Source organism: Miscanthus floridulus, chromosome 10 (assembly GCF_019320115.1).
Source record: "Miscanthus floridulus cultivar M001 chromosome 10, ASM1932011v1, whole genome shotgun sequence".
Classification (NCBI taxonomy): Eukaryota; Viridiplantae; Streptophyta; class Magnoliopsida; order Poales; family Poaceae; genus Miscanthus; species Miscanthus floridulus.
In genome coordinates, this window is record NC_089589.1 from 123,724,417 (window position 1) to 123,731,930 (window position 7,514).

Sequence of the window (7,514 nt, forward strand, 5' to 3'; positions counted from 1 at the left end):
GTCATCCAACTGAAAGGTTGTGTCCATATTCTCACCATTGAACAATTTGTCAAAATGCTCTTGCCATCGATGTCGGATCTCATCCTCCTTCACCAAGAGATGCTCCCTTTTATCCTTAATGCACTTAACTTGGTTGAAGTCCCTTGTCTTTCTCTCACGAACCCTAGCCATCCTATAAATATCCTTCTCTCCTTCCTTCATACTCAAATGTTGATAAAGATCCTCGTACGCTCTACCCTTAAAAAACAGAAATAAAAATAAATACAAAGGGAGACGCTATATCTCAGGTGCCTAAAATCTAACATTTTTTCAGGCGACTGCTACAGGCCACTAGATCTCCATCCAACGCTCAGGATCTGTCCTTGTTGTTTCTGTATGCTCTGCATTCATAACGGGTCCAAAAATACCCAATACGTACTGTTATCCCTTAACGGGCCTGCCAAAAAACCCGTTAACCAATCTATACGCCCTGGTTTCTGTTTACAAGGTGACAACAGTCCGCAACAAATCCCAGAACATGGGCCTATTTCTTAACGGGTCCGAAAAAACCCGTTAAGCTTGCTGGAGGTGTGCCAAATGAATAAACATGGGCCTATTTCTTCACATTGAATTGGGCTTTACACAGTGAGCCAAAACACACAGAAAACTGCATAAAAATGAAGGCCTAATCATTTGTACTGAGTAAACAATGAACCATATATACGACGTTGAAAACTTTAGACCATAGACTAGAAAAATGCACATTTGTGTTAGTGCAACTATTACTTTTTGATAATGCAATTGTACTTTACATGTATGCAAATAGAAAAGCATCTTCATCAGAATTGAATTTCATGATTGGTAGAATTGGTCCAAATGCCTGTTGAGCAGCAACTGACAATATTAAGATTAACAGTAGTATCACTTGTACTAAAGGAAATCAAAGATCGACTCCAGCTTACCTCTTCTTGCATTATTTTCATCGTGTGATCAACATTCACCAGGACAGTTGGAGGGAAAAATTGATCAACTGCATCTTCACCAAGATTGCCAAAGCTCCCTCTGACGGCAATTTTGGCACCTTTGTCTAGAGCATCATTAACAAGAATCTGAAGTTTCTCAGAGTGATCCATCATACAGATTGCACCCATGTCATATCTGCCTGATAATGGGGGACCCTAGAAAAATAACAAAGGGGCAAACCATGAGTACTACTGCCTTCAAAAAACCATGAGTACTACTGCAAAAGTACAAGTGTCAACAAAACATTTAGATCCGTAACGTTTAGATACAATGAACTGGTCACAAAATCTAAGTGCAATAGATCAATAATAGTATACATGTGTGCAGTGCAATAGATCAATGAACTGGTCACAGGATCTGTGTTTCGATAAACGTTTAGATACATGTATATCTAAGTGCAATAGATCAATGATAGTATTTTGGCAATTGCAGGGGAAGAAGATCACCACTGCAGCACATCAGGAGAAGTATTCATGTTCCAACCATCCATTAGCAGTGAAGATATGCGGACGACCGCTACTCCCAATCAGAGCATCTCCAATAGTTCCCAAAACCCACTCCCAATCTTGGTTTTTTGGCAGGATTGAAAGAAAGGCCTCTCCAATCATGGGAAAATCGATTGACATGCACATGTGCACATAGAAAGAAATGGTCTGCTCACATGTGAATAGCACACGCATAGAGAAGCTTTCACACACATGACCAAAAAAGTACAGCATGCTCATGGTAATGATTTAGCATGTCTATCCTCTTGAATGATCAATCAAGATTCATCAAGGCCATGGCACGCTATTAGGAACACTAACGCCAAGGCTGATAGCCCAAAGGGATTTCCAGGCCAATGCCCAAAGGGCTGTTGACACAAATAACAACTAATAATTTTTTCTATAGGAAGACACGGGCAAATAAGTTTTCTCTGTGTCGGCACAAATCAAAACTATTTTTTTTATAGGAAGACAAGGAAACAAATGTTTTGTCTATGTTGGCACAAATCACAACAAGTTATCTTTTTATATGCAGGGTGCTTTGGCAAGAGATTTGGAAATCAATATTTTACTGTAGCATTGAACTAGCAGCAACGGCTGATACAAGCACCCGAACAGCTTGCGACCCTGAATCCAGCTCATGAATGTGGAGCCTACTGATAGTACAATTAAATAGGATAGAATGGTGTACATAAAAAGAATGACAAACTGGGAGACAATAATTTACTTACTGCTAAATGCCAAAGGTTCACACATATGAGAGAATACAATTTCCAGAAGCACAAAAGAGGTAGAAAGAACCTAAACATGAGCCTCCAGTTGCAGCCATATTTGGATCACGCCCTAGTTCCTCAACAAAGTACTTGCACACCTCCAATGGCCCTGGCATGCTACTCGATCACCATTTCCTATGCCAAGGTTCCTTATGATACCTTCAACACAATGACACAAACAAGGTCTAAGGTATAACTGTGAATTTACAATAAATCACTTGGTAATTGAATAGCTTGGACGGCATCTACTCCAAAAATCCAACCTTATTATCAATGCAGGTCCTAAGAATGATCACATCACCAATGAAAACACCATAGTTTAATTAGTACAAATCAATAAGTAGTGAGGATTCCCTAAGTACTAATGGAAATTAGTAGGGAAAGTGCTAAGCTAAAAAAATATAAATCTCATCTATACAAAACAGATCAGAACAATGTGGTGTACCACACCGGACACAATGTTCTTTGTGCTAGCACTTTCACATCTGCTCACAAATTAACAATCCACTCCACAACTATAAGCTTCAGTTCGGCATCAAATTCAAAGCAGGCACGACCTCTCCTCTCCCTTGTCACTCTCTGTCACACATACACACGCAGTCCTAGGGGCCCCAATTATCTAATCAACCATAAATTCCTCAATCCTGCCCCCGCTGACACAATCTCAGTTACTGCCCACCATTTCCTCACAAGAAAGAACAGGGCCACACCTGCAGGGTTCAGGGCCTTCAACCACACCTACAGCAGCACAAAGGCCAAGAAAAGAAGAAAAAAGAAACAACACTCCTTGCTCTCTTTCTCTCTATCTTATCTTCCTCCTCTATCCTGTTTGCTCAGTTCTGGTGGCTTCTGCTCAGCAGCTTCCTCCCTAGTACAAAAGCCCAACTAGTGCTGCGGACTGTGGTGTGGTGCAGGGACACAGGTGCCTAGGAACAAGTGGGGACTAGTGGTAGCGTACGTACTTCTAAAGTTCAGCTCATATTTAAATATAACCTGGCACACAGCCTCTACACAATTGCAGACAAGGATTCCCTAAGTACTAATGAAAAATTAGTATAGACAGTGATAAGCTAAAAAATAGTACAAATCTTATATATAAAAGCAGATCCAGCTATTGGAGATCACAAATTACAATAAAAAAGAATAACAAAAATGTGGTGTGTGCCGGCACAAATATCTGAAATGGGTCGGCACAAATCACAAGTAACAATTTTTTTCTATAGAATGACAAGGACAAAAATGCGGTGTGTGTGCTAGCACAAATCACAAAAAACAAACTTCAATATGTGTTAGCATAAATCATAATAAACAATTTTTTTCTATGTAAGGACAAGGACAAAAATGAGATGTGGTTGGCATAAATCAGAATTAACAAAGTTCATGAAGTGTTAGCACAAATCACAAGAAACATTTTTTTTCTATGAAAGGACAAGAAGAAAAACTTGGCTTGGTTAAGCACAAATCACAATAAACAAAGAAAAAGTTGTGTTAGCATAAATCACAAGAAATATTTTTTTTCTATGAAAGGACAAGGACAAAAATTTGATGTGGACTTGCACAGATCACAATGAACAGACTACAACTTTTTCTATAGAAACACAAAGACAAATTTGTCAGCACAAATCACAAAAAAAATTCTATGAAAGGACAAGGACAAAAATGTGGTGTGTGCTGACACAAATCACAGTTAACATATTACAATTTTTTCTATAGAAAGACAATGACAAAAATATGGTCTATGTTGGCACAAATCACAGTTAACATACTATAATTTTTATCTATAGAAGGACAAAGACAAATAACTGAAATGTGTGGCACAAATCACAATTAACATATTACAATTTTTTTTCTATAGGAAGACAATGACAAAAATGTGATACTTGTTGGGACATATTGCGTATCATCAGAACTAAAATTGCGGTGCTCAATATCTGCAATTTGCATCATCGCTGATTGCAATTAATTAACTATATGTTTTGTTTTCATGAACAGGAAAGATTAATAGGAACAGAGTACCACAACTACTATGGAGAAGAACAACAAACAAAAAAATTCAGTAGTATTACTGTGGATGCATCTTATTTCTGTAGTACTGCACCAAGACAACTTGAAAGTAGCTAGAGCATATTTTGCAAGCTGTGAGGTTTTCTTAACTCAAAATTGAATATTCTGTATGTGAGAAAATTCTCTGTTAATAGTTTCCAAATAACAAAAACTACTCTTTTTCGGTCAGTGTCATGAGCCGATGAAGTGGAACATTTTCTTCTTTAGACAGATAGATTAGTTTCGAGTATAAACCCAAATGCTTACTGAGTGCAAAGAGATTGAAAGTGTTTGATTTCTACCTCAGGCTTCATATCTCGGTGAACTAACCCAGGCAGATGACACTCTACAGCCACTTTCAGCATTTGGCGCACAACTGCTGTAGCATCTTTCTCACTATAACGGCTATTCTTTCTGTCCAAAGGAACACACCATTTAGTAATGAACCTTTATACCAACAACTACAAATCAAACGAAGTAGACAAACAAAATAAAGCAATCTGATTTTACAGCACAAAAATCTAGAATTTTAATGACAAAGATTGAGATACATGAAACAAAGAGATGGACATCCAGTCTCCTTACTTGGCCAAAATTCGGTGCAATAGTTCACCACCCTCACATAGTCTGCAAAAATAGAGGTAAGACTTAAGAGTTGTGTATAGGAACATTTATTTGAAATCACATGATCAAGAGCTCAGAGTGTGATAACGGAGAAGGGATCACACCTGCTTTGGTCTGAGCTTGAACTTCTTGCCTCCAATAGTGAACACAATGTCAGGCATGGACCCAAAGACTGGCACAGACCACGGCTGATTCTCCCATGGGACTAGATAGACGCTCGCAAAGCTGTCATAATGAAATAGTTAAGCAAAGTAGAGTACTAAGTGGTACAGAAACGCCCTGCACTAAATGTTAGTTAAGCACACGTGATTAATGTAGTTCAGGATGAGCTTATGTGTCTTGTTCTGGGCAACTTGGTTCAGTTTTAGTTCTACTGAGTCTAAAACCTTTGGACTCCAAAGTCTCCCGCCATAACTCCAGTTCCTGATTCACTCCCACAAATCAGAATTAAAAAGTTCATAAAGTGTTAGCACAAATCATAAGAGATAATTTTTTTATATGAAAGGACAAGGACAAAAATTTGACTTGGGCAAGCACAAATCACAATAAACAAAGAAAAATGTGAGCTAGCCCAAATCACAAGAAGCATTTTTTCTATGAAAGGACAAGGACAAAAACTTGGTGTGAGCAGGCACAAATCACAATAAACAAATGAAAAGGCATGTTAGCACAAATCACGAGAAACAATTTTTTTCTATGAAAGGACAAGAATAAAAAAGAGGTGTGTTGCCACAAATCACAATTAACAAAGTTCAAGATGTGTTAGCACAAATCAACTTATTGCATATTATGACAACTACAATTGCGGTGCTACATACTTGCAATTTACACTAGTACTCATTGCAACTAATGATATTTGTGTTTGATTTGTTTGTTTATCATGAACAGGAGAGTTCCACAGCACTAGTGACCTACAACTGCTATGGACAAGAACAACAAAGAAAAGAAATGAATGTGAGTTCCCAAAATATGTGGGCAACACCAAAATATTATAGTTTTATTGTAATGATGAATGCAAAAATTTGCATGTTATAATGTCACAGGAGGATCAAGCTATATATTGTCACAGGGAGGGACAAGCTACAGGAGCCTTACATGGACTTAACATGCCAATATAGGTGCATACAGTTTTTTAATATTGTTATTAATCCCTGAAACTATATAGGTGAGTGGGAGCCTTTAAAATTCTTTGCGAGAAATTAAGGCATATATCCCAAATTATAACCCAAACAAATTAATTAATCACTAATTAACCAGCTAACAAAAAATTCTAATTAGCATGCGAAAATGCAGGAAGAAGTTAAAGATCACAAGAAAAACTTTGCGCACTGTTTTCAATTTTGAACACACTAAACTTTCACAGTAGCAGCCGTGTAAATCTCCTAATGCAAACAAATTCGCTCAAGTAGTAATCATTAGCAGGTAATTCTTTTCACTATAGCATGATGGTGACTATACACAAAGTGGCAGCACGTTGTTGCAAATCAAGGCAAAAGAACTAGTGCTTACTCCGTAGACAAGAAGACAAGAAAATGATTTCAGTCACAACGAAAACTCATGGTGCAGTACTTAACTCACAGAGCTGCTACTCTGAAGATTCTAATCTGAACATTGAACAGACTGCCTGTGCAAGCAAACGGAAATAGCAGCCAGCTGTAGACGCACTGCTTACCTCCTTACCTGATTGTCGAAGTGCAGCTGCTGTCTCTGTCCTACTACTTTCCAACTGAGCCAAAATTGTTGCTGCTGTTGTCTTACTCGACCCGGTGGACTGAAAGCAAGAGCCGGCACCACATGGTTTCCTATCGGACTGATCAAGTACACTGCCCAATAGCTATTTCAATCTCTGTCTGAACTGAATATCTGGAACACCACGCAGCTGAAATGTTGCAGTTCCTAGTAACCAAAGAAGGAACCGTTGCACATTGGAATTAGCAGGACACTAGCTATCAATGCAAACTGAAATAATTCAGATGAACAAGTACTAAACCCAAGACGCTGCTATCTGAAACATCTGGTGAGAGAGCTGCAAACACGCAAGCCAAATTGTTGCTGAAAGAATACAGGCAGGCCTGTGTCAGACAGCTACAGAACAATAAACAGAGCAGCTCGAACTACACTAGAATTTTTCAAAGGAGATTGAAATGAACACTGACTGCAAGAAAATTTGTACAGCATCCTCACCTCATCGTGGCAATATAGGTGCATACAGTTTTTGAATGAGATATGTCTCCTGCGTAAAGTGATCCCTGAAACTAAGGTTTATGAGCAACGTAGCAAAGAAAGAACTCAACCATATAGGTGCATACAGTTTTTGAATATTGTTATTAATCCTACAAAATATCAGAACCACAACAGATTCCTGGAAGGCAACAAAAAACTGAAAGAGCAAAGTAAAACAATAGAAATCTCAAATTTATTTCATGAACTAATATGAATTTCTTATGAAGGGACCTTATCAGAAACTTGTGCTATAAGACAATCTATATCCATGGCATCTGCCTGAGTTGTGTACAGGCAGAACACCTCAAATATTTTTACAAATATCAGGTAAGGAAGAAATGTACATGAATCTTTTACATTCTTT

General features: G+C 38.1%; 1 long non-coding RNA gene across 2 annotated transcripts; it reads right to left on the bottom strand.

The window, feature by feature from the left end:
* Window positions 1–1,025: 1,025 nt before the first annotated feature.
* LOC136485840 (uncharacterized) lies at window positions 1,026–5,370 on the bottom strand. 2 transcript variants are annotated; one of them, XR_010766570.1, is made up of 7 exons: window positions 5,233–5,370; window positions 5,032–5,152; window positions 4,889–4,930; window positions 4,606–4,717; window positions 2,469–2,542; window positions 2,289–2,395; window positions 1,026–1,157 (listed from the first exon to the last, which is right to left on the bottom strand). It is a non-coding gene; the product is annotated as an uncharacterized lncRNA (long non-coding RNA). The 2 variants fall into 2 exon arrangements; XR_010766571.1 differs by lacking the exon at window positions 2,469–2,542 and having other exon boundaries at window positions 2,289–2,419.
* Between the last annotated feature and the right edge of the window lie 2,144 nt (window positions 5,371–7,514).